Source organism: Danaus plexippus, chromosome 8 (assembly GCF_018135715.1).
Source record: "Danaus plexippus chromosome 8, MEX_DaPlex, whole genome shotgun sequence".
NCBI lineage: Eukaryota > Metazoa > Arthropoda > Insecta > Lepidoptera > Nymphalidae > Danaus > Danaus plexippus.
This window is the reverse complement of record NC_083542.1, coordinates 7,389,178-7,406,536: the sequence shown is the minus strand read 5'-3', so window position 1 is coordinate 7,406,536 and position 17,359 is coordinate 7,389,178. Positions and strand designations below refer to the sequence as shown.

The 17,359-nt window shown below is 30.2% G+C and overlaps 1 long non-coding RNA gene across 1 annotated transcript in view; it reads left to right on the top strand.

The window, feature by feature from the left end:
* Nucleotides 1–16,745, top strand: part of LOC133318875 (uncharacterized) — a 37,154-nt gene extending 20,409 nt beyond the window's left edge. Inside the window, exon 3 of the long non-coding RNA XR_009752608.1 lies at nt 16,350–16,745. This is a non-coding gene — a long non-coding RNA (uncharacterized LOC133318875). The remainder of the gene's footprint in view (nt 1–16,349) is intronic.
* Nucleotides 16,746–17,359: the final 614 nt, after the last annotated feature.

The following is a 17,359-nucleotide window of genomic DNA, read 5'->3' as shown; positions in this document are numbered from 1 at the left end:
AAATTATATTTATTTATACAAAAGAACTGATTCTATGAGGATTTTAATGGAAGCAATTAAAAACAATATAACAATTTAATTGTTCTTAACATAGTATGTAAAAAATATGAATCTACGTGGAAAAGGCGTGAAAATACTTTTATATTTGACTATTTAGAAATCATTACACTGAAGATTATCTTAAATCCTGCATATTCTATCCATAGGTGTGTTGTAAGTCCTTTGAATAGTTTTCTATCTTAGAAACTCGTTGAGCTCATGCTGCAGCAGATAAGATAAGAACACATGAACCGACAATGAACCTTTTATTGCTCTAAAAGCCATTTCACCATTTAAAGTACTAAATAAAGTAAAGTGCTTTTTTGTAATATTAAGTAAAATATAAAAATAAAAAAAAACAAATTTTTAACGGCTTCAGTGAAGTCTGAATGTAAATTGTACTAAGGAGACCGAGTAATGGCATTATATCCAAATCTGGTCCGTTTAAAAACTAAATATAAATTTCGGAATGTCGGTATTATTTCGTAATACCTTTATTATTTAACAGAGAATTCTAAATATGTCTAGTCTCATATATTTTAGTAATTATATGTTTTGTAATAATAATTTATAAAAATTTTAATAATTCCTTTTTATCACCCCTAAATTACTTATAAATATCAAATGATTGTTTGTTTAGGAAATGAATCCTCTTGTATTCCAAGTCATGAACTAATCAGAAATTAAATCAATATTAATTTGAATCAAATGATTTCCATAAAATTCCATAAACTTAGCAAAAGACGGAATCGTGTAATTTTGGATTGCTCACTGCAGACCGTTTCATTAAATAGTCCTCTTTCGGATTTCGCATCAGCTTTGACAGTAATAGGTTTTGCCTCTATATTATTCATAATGAAAAAAAAATTGCGATAATTTAATACATCTTTTAATGTTGTTGCTGTTTCTTATAAATGAAATAAAATAAATATCTCCAAGAATATATAAGGATACTACTTGATTAAGATACTTCTAATTTATTAAGATATAATTACGTTTTTATATTTTCTATATTTCATTATGTATACACATTAACGATATTCATGAGTTATTTTTATTGGAAATATGCGAGCTAGTAAGAAGGAAAAGATAAAATTTTATTTGTAGGCTTCGGAGGGTGGAATTTAATATTTGGAAGCTACGGTGTATCGGGAATTTGGGAGGTTTTAATATTTAAAGAGACTCAAGTTTTCACCTATTCATTTTTGTTCTACTCTTACATGTTTGAAATAATTACATAAAAGCACATGTTTATTTTATAAAAGTAAGAAGTATTTTAATTACTGTCAGTACAAGTGCCTTAAAATATTTTTTTCTGAACAATGCAATTCTTAGAATTTTTATAAACTAAATCTGATATTGATACAAATGCAATCAGTTTAATATTAATGTCGGAGAGAATATTGAAATGAAGAACAATTAAATACTTTATCTTGAACTTTAAATATATTTATATAATCTCGTATCTCATACATATGTTGACATAATTAAAAGACAGTATTCATCTCAGATGACATGAATTTTTTTAAGTAGGCCTGTTTTTTTTTTGGTATTATAAGAGTATGATTTTTTACATATTATTATTTTATAAAAACTTTTTTATGCAATTTGCACACAATAATCCAGGAAAGTGGTTTTACTGAAAACATCCATCGCATAAATGAACCCTCGTCATTATCAGTATGCAAAACATATATTGTTTTAATAAGTGAGTAAATGTTCCTGCAGTTGTTTGCTAAAGTTAACTTTTGTGTTTAGCTTACATATAACAGAAGATACTGAATATTTAAAATATGTTTAAAAGAAATGCGTTAAATTTTGTTTACTTATTAAACAGTTATATATGCAAGTAGTTGTAGATCTTTTCATCTAACTTCATATGATCTCATATAAAATTCTTTCATAATGTGTATGAAGCTGTAGAAAATTGAATATGCAATGGTTCAGTTTGCGGCTATTTTCATGATTCATGGTGGTTTTGATTCACGCAAGCTCGAAACAAAATGTGCACTCCATAAATCATGATTCAAAACATACGCTTCTACGTAAAATGTTTCTCGTGAAATGTAGGCGAAAAACTGTTCGGTGTTGCCTGGTCTTTTGGGTTAGACGGTTCTAAAAATACAATGCATGAATTTCACTGATTTGTTTTAATAACTGATCATATTCACTTATCATTATATTGAAATTTATTACGAATTTGGCTGTATTTTAAAATCATGATGCAAATAAAAAATCCCACATTAGAAAGATTCCTGGGATTGAGTTGAGTTTTTTTATGGTCTACCCTTTAACAATGAATTGTAATAAATTTTCGGAGTAATTATTTTCGTTTAACTTTTTAATAAGTAAATGGTACAAGTTATATTGTATTACTTCAAAATAAAATATGTATGTCAGCACCGCTTAAAAAAAGTGTTTGCATTTACAAAAGCAAGTTGTGAAGTCAAATACCATTTTGTTTTATTATAAAGTCAGCTTGCCTCAGAATATTTATTAACACATTTTTAATAATAGTTAATATTAAGTCAAAACTATAAGTATGGCAACATTTAAAGTTAAAGTAGCATTTAAATTTCATTACACACATATATTAAGTCCTATATTTTTGGTGCAACATTCAATAACTGTGAAAAAAAAATAAGCAATGGATATTTAATATCTTACAAGAAAACTATCGCATCAGATCTATTATTTCGAAGAATAGAAGCTTCAATAAAAGCAGATTAAAGTCAATTCAGTCTCTTTGATCTAATCTGAACATATAGCGTCCAACAGATCTTTGTTGACTATACCTTCGAAATAAGTAAAACGAAAGATTAGATTCAGTGAATCTAGACCGCCAATTCTCATATATGTACATATATATGTGGGAAGAGGGTTTTATTTTTAAGTTTTTTTTTTATTATTTTCTAACACTTTGTATATTTGTAAGTTAACCCAGAGTTTACTATAGCAACACTAAAGAAATTTTAATAGAGAATAAAAGACGACGTGAAGACGACTGTTGTGTTTGCCAAATAAAACTAAGATTTTGTATTTTTAACCATTCTTTGTTATCCATACCTCCCACAACTATTTTGGGGGCTTGTCCGGGATCACGGAAAACATCGTTTTGGAAGAATTTACAACCTTAAGACGAAGATTTTATGGAAATGTGCACTGGAGTTTGCATCGGAAAGGCAAGTCACCACGATTGTTTTACCGACTGATTTACTTGTCACATACAAGTAATGAACAATTTATCGACATCAAGAACAAATCACCATTGCGGGATACTGCCTTACCGACCGAGCCGCACCGAATGCTGCGGGATGTCGAATATGACATATTTCGTTCTGATATTCATTAAAACGAATGCTTCAGGACTACGAATGTGACGTCATTTAAAATATAGTTTTGATGCATAAATTACAACTTAAAATTTTTATTTCAAGACTAATACTTTAAAATATTGAATTAAGACTTGGTAAACTTACCTATTTACAATGCCGCCGAAGAAAGATAAAGATAAAGATCAACCATACATACCGTTCAGTGAGATCTAAAACTCGATGACACCTTTTACCGGAGACGATACCTACCCTGTAGAAGCATGGATAAATGAATTGGAAGATATTGCACTGCTTATGGGATGGAACGACATGGAAAAACTAATTTATCGAAAGAGACTGTTAAGTGGAACTGCCAAGCTTTTTCTGCGTACTCAAAGTGAGAAAAGCTGGTCATATTTGCAAGAACAGTTAAAAGAAGAATTTGGACTGAAGCTTAATAGTGCTGCCATACACAAAAAACTAATCTCATGCAAAATGAACACCGACGAAACCTGTCAACAATACTTTTTTCATACGAAGGAGCTCGCTTTGCATGGAAATATTGAAGAAGAAGCGCTCATGGAATACATCATTGATGAGATCCGAGATTCTGAAAGTATCAAAATAGTACTTTACGGAGCTAGCAATCTTAAAGAATTTCGTAAGAAGTTGGATATCTACAGTGATATTAAATAGAAATTACCTTCTTGTTCAAGTCCTTCCACCACGAGTAAAACCACAGATCGTAAGACTACTAATGTTAAGAGATGTTTCAAATGCAGTAGCCTAGATCACAGTCTCCTGCTTGTGTAAAGGGCGTTAAATGTTTTAAATGCAACGAATTTGGGCACAAGAATAATGCATGTCCAAATAGACCTAAAAAGACGTTGAAAATAAGTGAAGAAGAACTGAAGAAAGAAGAATAACTGAAGAAGATAAGACTCCGTATAAAAAAGTGAAGATCAACGAATTTGAATTATTTGCTCTTATCGACACAGGAAGCTATGTCAATTTAGTAAGAATGTCTGATGCTAAGAAGATCCAGAAAGGTAACCTAGTTTATGATGACACTTTAAAGACACGCCTCACAGGCATAGCTGAAAAAGAAGTTATTAGTATGGGAACCTTCATTGCTAAACTTCAAATTGATGAGTACTTTGCCGATATCAAATTTCAAGTTGTTAAAGATACTGATATACCAGTATACTTGGAAAAACTTTACTGAACGATTTTGAAATCAATTTTACTGCAAAAGATATTGTGGTGAGTAAAATTACGCATTTAACACTGTTGGCTGAAGAGAAAGAAAATAATATGAAGAATATGATATAAAAGACGTTAAACAATAAGAGAAGATAACAAAATTAATAGAAGACTACAAACCTAATGAAATAAAGAAAGAAAGCACAGTTATTGATTCTAGCTCTGCGGCTTCTTTGTCTTTTGGTAGTGATGTAATGATGTCATCATGGAATTTCTCCAGGATATATGTCTTGGAAATTCTTAAGTGTTTATAGAGCTCCGAAGGTCTTTTTAGATTCATCCCAAAACTATTGCGATCCCTGAATAAAACAGACAAATCAGCCAGTAGCGCGAGCCTGAGCCACAACTTTAACACCTTTATGAAGCTTGCATCTAACTTTGACAAAAGGGTTTTATTAAAATCATAGTTGAGGAAAGCCCAATTTATACGTGATGTAAGGTATATATAGTAGATCCAAAATTTTTGCTTTATATTCTTCGAAAAACAGAACTAGACTTATTTCTTTTATAATTAACTAGTTATTGCCCGCGACTTCGTCCGCGTTAATTTCGGCATTAGTAATATATGTATAGCTGACCAAGCGAACTCTATTAAGCTCTTAAGGCTATAAAGAACCAGATATTGGGGTGTCTTTAAATATTTTTTCTCTTTTTCGATCGAACAGAATAAATATCCTATGTCCGTCTCCTGGTTCTAAGGTATCTCCCCACTAATTTTCAACCATATCCCAACAGCCGTTCTAAAGTTATAAATAGTGTAACTAACACAACTTTTTATATATATATATAGATAAAACATTTTTGACTAACCGCTAATGAATGAATCTTATATTTAATTTTTTATAATATTAGCAACCTTGATATTTATTTTGTGGCAATAACTCCTAATTGCAACAAATCACTACTGCTTTTTATCAAATTTGTGAGGGAGCCAAAAGTCCAAAGGTTATTTACTTTATACTTTTCCTTTGTAAATATTGCAAAAACTTTTGAAAATTCCATGGGTGACCATGAACAATTTTTATTGAGGTTTAAAAAGTCCTTTTCAAGCAACATTAATACTGTTTGTCTTAATATAAATAAATTCTAAAGGGTATCTGCTGTAATTCTGTGTCTTAATATGTATAAATTACCTGGACTCTGAAAACAAACGTTCGAGTGTCGATGACTTGACCAAGTCCGCCTCCGTTTTAAGATAAATGCACATCGGCAGTTTGCCAAATTCACGCATATTCGGGAACATAATCTCATACCATTGACGTTTCCTTTCGGAAATACTGAAGAATGTAGTTTATAGTGTGAGCGTTACATAACATACGCCCGAGTTATTCTCAATTTATGGCATATATTAATTTGCACTTACAAGTATTTCATTAAATAAATTAGATACTGAATTTTTTATTTATAAATAATATTTTTAACAATAATTTATTGAGGAATCCTATAAACGTATATCACCATATATAGAGTGAGGAATAAATAAAAAAAATACAGATAAAATATTTTGGTTTAATAGTGTCTTCTTTAAATGTCTTTTCTTTAATAAAACTAATTTCACTATTTGTCCAACTGAAATAATTTTATCCTTGATAAACTAAGTTCTTAGGCACCTCTGAAATTGACGTTTTGTCATGCGGGCAACTTGATCTCAAATAATCTGCCTTTTGGCTAGGAATTCCAATACCAATCTATTTTAAATTCGAAATCGTGTATTTAATGACTCATTTGATTGTGCCCCATTTTTCATAATTTTGATAATTCTGTTGGAACAATTATTATTATTTTCTTATATTCGTTTTATTATTCCACTTATGCAGCAAAAAGAGCTTCAATAATAATGTTATACGTAGCGCGTTGGTAATACACTAGAAAATTTGCGTGGTGTTGTCATCAAACTTCGTTAATGCCTATAAGAAAAAATATTAAAAAACATTTATATAGTCTCTTTACTCGAAATGAATATGATAGCTTAAGTATGACAAAAACACGGCACTGCTTTAAAGTGAGAGCTCCGGTAGACCACCCCAAAAGTTGAATCACGATAAAGTTTGAATGAGCATTTAGTGCGGGAATTCTGGGGGTTAAATATTATATTTTTTTGATTTCTAGCCAGATATTGAATAATTTTTTTTCGTCTATTGCAATCTGTAATGCAAAACTAGACGTTAACCAAACAATCTTATAACATAATATTATGAATGATAGGGATAATTACGCTACTCAAATTTGAGTGCATGAAATACTTATGGTAGCAAATCATCATACTTTTATGACGGTTATTTCATTTTTTTCACAGATTTTATCAAGTAAGATCACTTTAAAGAACAAAAATTATAGATTTTCGTCTTTGTTACTAAAGTATTTACAACATTTTTTTTCTTATAATAAAAATAACATTATTTAAAATATGTAATAGTAACGTATATTTTCAAGTAACTATAATCAAAGGAATGGAAATAGACATACTTATATACGAACTATAAAAATCGTCTTAGCACAATAAACGTCATGGAGATCATATCTTTCAAACAAAATAACAAACATCTATCAAATGACTAAAGAATCAAACAAATGCCCAAGCGTTATACCTATTGCTATTCGCTAACGGCATTTAACAACTGATTACTCAATAACCCGATATATCATAAAATAAAAGCCGGACTTTGAAAAAGCACACGCCGATCTTAATTAATTGTTACAGCGCTTTTTATGTTATAGCAACAAGAATTTATTGCATAAATAGTACATTCCTAGAATAACATTTGTGATTTCGGATAACGATATCTGCAGGTGTAGTTTCTTAATTGAATATATTTTTTACAACTAGATATAGCAAAATACATTTTACAGAAACATCAATGTATTGTGTAATTTATTTTTCCGCGTATATTTTTGTGCAATCAACATTTTTTTACTAAACCAGATCAAATGCTTTAACTGTGTCACAATTAATTTACACAACTGTTCCAGCATTTTAAACATTTAAACAATTGTCCTAAAGCAATAAGCACTGAAAGTTTAACTGCGAATCCAACGTATTTTTGGTTCAATGGGCAATTAAACTAACAATGTGGGCAACCAAAAAAAACTAGTAAAACCGCATAAGATACGTAAAATTACAACCATTTACCAATCACGCACCGTCATTGCGTCGTAAACACATAACAATGGCCAGATGAAGCAAAAATAGATATTTAACATAAACAGTGCGGACAAAGCGATCGCTGGATGAAACAGGCCAACTCTTGACCTTCTGGTTGGGTGTATAATTTACTCGACTTTATTTATAACTCTCTTACATCTTATCCGCTCGTGATAGTTAGTTCATTTACTCGATTTTTTTACGTTGTGTACCTATCTTTGTTTATCAATAAGAAAAACACCAAATCATAATAACACTGCATTATTCGTAACGATTTTTATATTATCTGCATTACTTGAATTAATCTCTTCCAGTTATTTAATACAGTGATATATTGTTACATACTCGTATTAGATTGATTTCAAAAGTTATTATTCATATAAATAACGCAAGACATTTTAAAGGCGGTAAAAGTGTTTTAAATCATCGGAATCATTCCATAACATGGCCATCGATTGGTGTTATATGTGGGACTCAATGTCTTTTGCAGGTTGGCTCGTAATGTTTTATTGCCCAAAAAGGGTAGGGCGGTGGTCGCTCACGTAGTTTCTGCAAATCATAGGTACATAAAATGGAACAATTCACTTATTTCTGAACAAATGAATCTATACGAAGCTGACTAATGTAGAAAACGGAAATCTGTTCTGAAGGTTATTAAATTCAAGGTGATGCACGTTTTTCAGATTATTACTAAATCTAAAGTAGTAAAATTTCTTGGCTCTATTGCAAGTTACTAGCTATTTGTTCAAAGCATTGTTCACAAACTCGTGAAATGCTTCTATTTGCGCTCCTGAAGTAAAAATGTTTTGTTTTAAACGTTGGAACATGTGTTTATTTTTGTTCAAAACAAAAGCCTCAAAATAAAGTTTCATTTTTCTAGCTTCAAAAATGTTACCAAAAATAAAGATTCTTTTGTTCGATTTTATCAATTTTTTTCTTCTTAACACGTCATAGATTGTTAAAATGGAATCAAATTTAGACAACAAAGGGACGAATTTAAATATATCCTATTATTAATTTCCAATAAAACTCAAAATTCATCTATCAATATTCAAAATTGGTCGTCACGTGCCAACTGACGGTTAAACCTGGCTTAGCCGATCGATTGCGTACACAGACGATAATTGAACCGGACTTGTGATGACAGCGAAACGAGGAATGAATAAAGTTGACTGTGAGACATGTTTCATTAAAACTTATATAAATGTGAATTTAAATAAACTAAATTATTAAACGTTCGCTACACTTCGAAAGTTATTATAAATAAGCTTTCGATAACTCTTTGAATCCCATGTTGAATAAAATCACAAATTATTATTTAAAATTAAAACGCCTTCTTTTTATTTTTGTTATGACCGCGCTAATGACATGTATATGATATACACAAATTACCTTTTGAAATCATTTTTCTATCAGTCTATTTTTTTATAAACCTACGATATTATATAGCTTTTATTTTTAGTGTCCTAACCAGATCTTCAAAAAATCCTTTAAAAAATCATGTCTTAACTATTTAGTAACGTTTAGTAAAGTAAATTTTAAAACACCATCTTTAAAGTTTAAAATTATAATTAAATTCTTATAGAGAGATTAATAAATATACGATGAGTACTAAAGTTGTGAGTTTCGTGATAATATAGTTTACATATCTAAGAAGAAATTTAGAAGCAAAATTGTCGATATCGTTTATATAATAACCTGAAACAAAAAATATGCAAAACTTCGAATACATTCCATAAACTCAAATCTGAACCTTTGATACATTTAAATTAAAAAAAAAATGCCTTCTGGACTCCATGAACAAACACTACCAATGTTTCGTAGTCCTTTAAAAAATATTGAAAATTGAAGGGTTTTAAACACACAGAGTGACTTTCTATACTTTCTATAATATTATTCCAAAATATCCATAGTGATTCAAATAGTTGGAACTACATTCCATGTCATCGGGAGTCCATAATATAATAAGTTTATGAATCGATTGATGAATCAACATGAGTGTATGAATCGATTTAGAAAATTAGAACAAATAAACAAATACTAGGGCAAGGCGATTTAATATCTCAATCGAGGTGCTTTACAACTCATGTGAAAGAAAATATTATTGTTGCGTTATTGAAATAAACCTCCTAACATTGTTAGAAACATTCAGACTGGTTTGTTATTGCTGGTTGGGTGAAAACGTGTTGACGGCATAATGACTTTAGTTTGGTGATTTTTAAACGATTCCATTAAAACAAGCTGCTACTTCGGTGAAATATCTGTGTATCGTTTTTAAACAGTTAGACAGGAAAATATTATTTAATATAAAGATCACTGCCAAGTCTAAGAATGTTTTATTCTTTTCTTATTATACACCTTGATAGCCATTAAAACATTAGAAATGAAGTGACATGTCACGTGACGGTGAAGTAATTTAAACAAAATAAACATGAAATATATATATAAAAAATAAAGAAAAGGAACGCCAAGTAGTAAAATAATGCGAGAGGGTTGCGGTAATAAGACGCAATTTTTATTAATGAATTTAAAAATCAGTGAAAGAAGTTTCAAAGACATTTAGCAAGTGATTTGTAGGTATAGTAGGTAGTAGAGGCTAGCTGTGGTCAAGTCACTGCAGCTTGAACATGGGCTGGCTCGACCGGGGAAATACCACCCTCTCACAGAAGATCGGCGCGAAGTAGGCTTCAATGGCTGCGTTTCGTCCCATGAGTGAAAGAACCGGTTGTCCTTTCCCTTTTCCCACCCTTTCCTACCCCTTTCCTACCCCTTCCCTACCCCTTCCCTACCCCTTCTCTATTCCCTCCCTTTCCCACTTTTTCCTACCCCTCTCCCCTAATTGAGTGTGGCAGCACATCCGCAAATCTATATTGCGGATGTCTGTGGGCGACTGTACTATCTCCATCAGGTAGGCCGTCTGCTCGGTTGCCCCTTTAGCATAAAAAAAAATATAATAATACTTTAAAGTACTAACTATTATAGAAGATATTAGACTTTTCTAAAATAATAAAAGTCGTAGTCAGGTAAAGTAACGGAAATAATAGGACCTAAGGCTTCTGCTTTTCCCAGTTATACATACGACACAGTATATCTATATCATCTTAAATGAAACTAGTGTTATTCGGATTTACTACGCGGATTTTATTATTTAAAAACTACATAATCCCGACGTTTCGGTTACTTTGCAGTAACCGTGATCACGGGCAGACGAGGTGTCGTCGGGATTATGTAGTTTTTAAATAATAAAATCCGCGTAGTAAATCCGAATAACACTAGTTTCATTTAAATGAGTACTCGCGAAAATCTTAGATCTCATTCTATATCATCTTATTGAGAGTTTCTGCTTCGATCGAAAAATATACGATCCACTTTCAACAGACAAGTACTTCTAGTTAATGTGTTATGTTAAAAAATAATATATACATAAATATTTATAGCTTCCAACGTCAACAATTTTTTGAACAAAATAAAAAATTAAATCTTCAACTAAAAAAAAGTATTCTCCTAGTCAGGAATGCATTTATGCATATATGTGTATGTAGGTATGTATAACCCTTTCTTAATTTAAATTTTAATAATAAATAAAATTAAATAATAAAACTTATTAATAAAAAGCCTGAAGCACTGTAACAGTGTTAAGGCTAAGAATAAAGGTTCCGACACCTTCTTCATGAAAACATAATGCTTAGTGAATTAGTATTAAATCGAAACAGATTTAATTTAATATGATCCCTTCCATCTAATCTCTCAGCGCATAGTCTGAAATCTCAGACGGACGAAAATAACGCTAACCTATTGTATTGGTTCAATACACAGTCATACATATCCGTTATGTATATATATATATAAACCATTCAATACAAGCTGACATAGACGGTCATTGACTCGGTAAATTAATTAAAAGGGGTCTTTGAAGCCAGATCATATTAATAGTTGCGTATGTATGTAGATATTCTGTTAATAATTTATAATATAATTCCCATCATATCTCATATTCGATTAAATCAGGGGCATTCATACATAATGCTGACCTTTTATTCTGAATATTATGTACATATTTTACAAATAATTAATTTCATACACTCCTCTTCCCGCGTCTGATTTAATAACATTATAATACCTTCTCGGATATATAAAATGACAAAATCTGTTTCTATGTTGATAACAAACAGAGAAATTAATTTAGATCTACCATTTAATAAATTAATTCACAAATTATTTAATTTGAATAAACCTTATACACTACTAGATCTTGAGCCCTTAGTTATAAGATTCTTATCTTAAATACAAAGTCTCAAGCCCTAAGGGATCAGCATGGTCCGCCCAACCATCTTGTGATATTGCAAAAAGTGTAGTTAGAACCACCTGTTTCAAAAGTAACTAGGAAGTGTTTCTGTAAAAGTTTTAATAGTCAGCTTCATGCCTTCTGTGTTCTTATACATTTACCAAAAAAACTGTTACGATATTATATATATATATTTAGTTACAGTCCGTTTAATGTAAAAAAATTATTTAGGTTACGCTAAAACGACGGGTTATTAGTACGATTGAAAGTATTTTATAACTACTATCGTGATAAAATTATAGCATGTTGAGTTCGGTTTATCGCAAGCTATTCGTGACGTTTATCAAACGATTTCTCTACGATTCTGATTAAAAATACATGCCATAAAACAAAACACTTCGTTAATCTAACTCTCGGTTCCTATACATTACCGATTTTAAGTGCTTTTAAATAGTTATAAGCTATTTTGACATATTTACGATGTGTTTAGACATAGAGTATCGAAAAAAAATGATTGCGTATATCTGTCTAAATTTTTAAAGCGTGACTACCGGATTGTATCTGCGTCCTAACCCGTTTATGTCGACCTTTACTAGGAATTTCGATGGCAGGCGTTCACTTTGTTATTGTCACGTCCATGATTATTATTAGATATTAACAACATTATGGATTTATTATAATACAAGAAACCAAATGAAACTATATTGAAAACCTCACATTATCTTCAATAACAAATATTCAATTTTTTCTTTTTTATAAATATTTTTTATTTTTATTTTATTAAAATATTTAAGATAAATCATCCGATATAGATTTTTTTTAAATACGATAATAAATTAAATAAAAATATCTAAATATAATATTGAGTTTATTCACACATAGTTTTATTGGAATCGAAAAAGTTTTTCGACCGTTATTCACTTTTCGCTATAATCCTGTCTCCAAAAATATAACTTTAGATTGATTGAAGTTAGTGAAAAGTTCTTAATAAGATGTCATAGAAGTCATCATTATTCTTAATCAAAGGGAATTTTTGTATGAAAAAATAACGAACTTTTAAAAATATATTTGATATTCAGCTTCTATTCGTACTATTTATTTCTTTATGAGCTGAAGACGGATTTCAAAGGAATAATTCAAAGACTTCTGTTGTGTACGTGCATTTTTTTATCGTTTTGTATTATTTAAAAGCTAATATCTTAAAGGTTTTGTACATATAATAATAATACCGTTAAATAGTAATGAAGTATCGAGGAATGAATTCTAGTATTCTTAACATTTGATTTATGATCCAGTAGATTCTATAGGAATGGAGTTGTTAGTTTGTCACATGGATGATTAATTTTGCTGCTGTATTTACACGGCCTCTTTGATGTGAATAATTTGTTAGACTGAATTCTACTGCAGTTTGTGTTCCTAAATAATATACCTATTTTACAAATCTTAAATTCAGCTAAGTGATTCAGCGATGTAACAACATATTTAGGTATTGCATCAGCAATGACAGTTGTTGAGATGTTACGAGAATTTTCATCGCTGCCCCTTTAAAATTTGAATGGCCTAGCCTTTACGACTGTAATATTGAGCTTCAGAGCCTTTACAGCTGTAATAGCCGTCCCTAAACCCATATCGGGACGAAAGTGGCACAGTTATGTTAATTGCCATACCTTTACGGGTATGCCGAGCACTTCGATTAATGAGATGCGTATTGCATCAAAAGCTTGAAGCTAAAGTAGTATTTCTGCTTGAACAAAAAAGTATTCAACAATAATCTAATTAACATAAAGATAAATGATAATAACGATATTGATTCGAAGCGTTTATGTATTTGGTTTATCACATATGTTAAAATAGTTTATGAATAAATAATGTAATGTATATGATTAAGATAAATATTGATAACGTGAAAATGACAACACGATAGTGTCACGAACCGTCGCGTAATATCTGTAACCATCGATTTGATGGGACGAATTGCGTGACTATCGCTTTATACACAAGCAGTGTCTAACTGCCATTTGCGATAACGTATAACATTATTTAACCTTTGTTTATGTCATGACTACAATTACTTGGCCCTTCATTGAAGAGTTTTAGATATATGTATATCTGTAATACATTTCACCAGCTGTTATATCTCACGAAAATACTAATTCGACTCACTAGTAATGCGAATATAAATTTTTGTCTATGGTATCCTTACTTGTAAGCAGTAGCATAACATAAATATTTAATTAGCAGGATCAAAGCGAAAACTAATATAGGTTATAAAATACTATTTATTTTTAAATCGCTCGTACAATACAAATCCAATTGACAATTTTTACACTGCGATCGTTTTTCAGATCATTTATGCATCTAGTCGATAAATGTATAGTATCGGATGTAGGAGAAAATTTTAAGTGAATGAACTAAATATATAATTGTATCCCATAGTATTAAAATAATATTTGACTAGATATAAAACTTTTTCATTTGTATGGATACTATGATATGATAAATAATTAAAACCATAATATCATATCTATATACCTTATTGGTCTTTTACTAGTTATTTTATTAATTTTCATATAAGGTTATCTTCTATAAAAATATAATTAATGTTGTGTATGATTGATATTGATTCCAAGTCTCTATAGACTGTATAACGCTTTACAAGATATTGTTAAAATCTAGACTACTTTGAAGAATATATCCAAAACTTTGTACAAAAAAAAATATGTTATATTCAAATTAAAAAGTATAGGGTTACTTAGAATTTGAGTTAAAATTGGATTGATACTCACTGCAAGGGAAAATGAGGTTATATCTAGTCTAAATACTATTTAATTGAAGAGATTCTTTCGGGTTAACATTAGTTTTATTTTATGAAGAAGTTAAATTGTACACAACATAAGAAATCAGGTCATATTGAAGACTATGCAGCGCCTAAATGTAGGAATGCATAAAACACAACAAGATAAATTGACATGACCCAAGTTACATTCGGATTTTATAGAGCGAGAGATTGCGTATCTTCATTTAATGTTTCCTTTTGCTGCCGAACCGAAAAATATGACAGCTGTATGAAATATTATCACGGTATTTTAGATAAATATAACATACAATCACGCAGTTTCAACCACACATTTTAATATTGATTAAAACTTGCTACGAAAACTTTATTTAGATTTTATTACTTATCCTTTTATTTTAAACCGATTTCTGCATTAATCTTAGCATGAACCAGTTCAACGTTCAGCTTTGTGTCTTGGCAATGCATACCGTCTTAATTGTTCGTCGTAAAATTTTTGTTTGTGTCCACAATCATTCAACTTCCGTCAGGCAAACGAGGCCTGCACTCGTGAACTCCACAAAGAGTCTTTCATCTCCAGAATACTTAAAATTCCTATTATATTACCTCTTAAATAACTTTCAAAGCTATAATGAGGAGGGGTGACCTCAGAATTTAAATGTGTGTTCCAATATTTTTACATCAACCGTAAAAAGCAAGTAAAATGTTATTACCCGCGCTACTTCAAATAGCAATGTTTTAATCACACTTACTTTAAGCTTTACGATTTCAGTTAGTAGAGATTTTAAACTGATTTTATGTTGAGGTTTACAGTTGCAATTGTTTTTAACGATGTCCATATATATAAAAGTGTCAAGGACAAACTTAGCAGACAATATTTTAAAAATGAATGTGTAATTTATTTTATTTACATATTAAGAATTTTAATTAGAAAATGTCTAACTTTTAAGTAAGATCATGTATAATGAACAAATATTAGCTATTTTAATAATAATACATCCCAATTACAAACTAATCAAGACCAAACATAGTTTTTAGTAGCTATATAATGAGAGTCAAATTTTTATAAAGCCCGAGAATTTAATAATATTTTTGTGAAAATTGGAAAGTATCAAAAGTAATTATCACCACGTTTTACAATTAACGTATAGTTTGCACTAGTTAAATATTTAAGACACTTTAAAAGCTTAAATGATAAAAATCTATTTAACTAAGAATTCTATTTATTTCTTCATGTTAAAATAAATGAGTTTGTAACTGAATAAATATTTTCTGTAATGCGTTTTGTCATTTAGATGGGACACAATTCAGCATGTTTCGTGTCTTCGACTGTCTTAGAAAAGTTTTTTAACAGGAAGACTGATTTTTAAAAGACTTTTACAGGAATACAGTCAATTTTATGTTTTTATCGTTTTTCGTTTATAATTTTTCACTTTTCATTTTATTAATTTAAGTAAAATAAATTTGTCAAAATTGCAATTTTTTAACTTAACAATTATTTTGTTGTTTCAGATTGCTCGTTTTATCAAGTGTACAGCAGTATGGAGCATTTTTCCTATCCACTGACAGAATCTACGCACCATTTACCAATCCAGACTGACACTTATCTGTATAGTTGAAAAGTTCCGAAGATGGTGAAATAATAGTGTAGTGTAGAATAAGTGATAATGAGCTTATAAGTTAAGTGAATGTTGAATGACAGGGAGATGCCTTACTACGGATATCGTGAAGGTTCGGACTCCAGTGGGGGTTGTTCGGAGTCTGAGGGGGACTCAGATTCTGATGGGGGCTTGAGCACGGAGAGTACTGTAGGCCAAGGTCTGCCATTCCCCGGCTTTACTCCTGTGGCCCTGAGGTACTTAACACAGGACACGAGGCCCAGAAGTTGGTGTTTGAAGCTCATCACCAATCCATATCCTTTTTAATATTTAAAACAAGTTAAAATAAAGCTCATTTCAGATTTATATCACAATTAATGTCTTCTCTTAAAATTTAAAAGACATCTATACCAGACTGATTAAAGTCAAAAAGAACTGACAAGACATACTTCTAGATAATACCAACCATACAATATTTTGGAATATAACTATTTTTTTCTTATTCGTTTTGAAAGAGTCAGAACGAGTTGAGTCAGTGCTATAATATATTTTAGTCAAGTGAATTCAAAAATATTTTTTTGCATTTACTGGCCCTCGATAAATTGTTATAATGAAGCTTGATTGTTGCGCGAAATAAATACGTATATTATTATAGATATACTCTTTTAAAGATGCAAAGTTTTCTCTAAAACTATTGAGTATTATTAGCTAACAACATTGAAAAGCAATTTTTCTTTTAACGTAGCATTCGTATGAACGTCAGTGTGACTCACGTGGTTTCAAGAATGATATAAATCTACAGAAAAGAGACGTGTATAAACTTTCTAGCTAATAAAAAATACTAAATACGAGTACATTGAGATTTTCCTTTCGCATTTTATACGAGATTATAAAAAACAGAGCTGTTCAGATAAATACCAACAA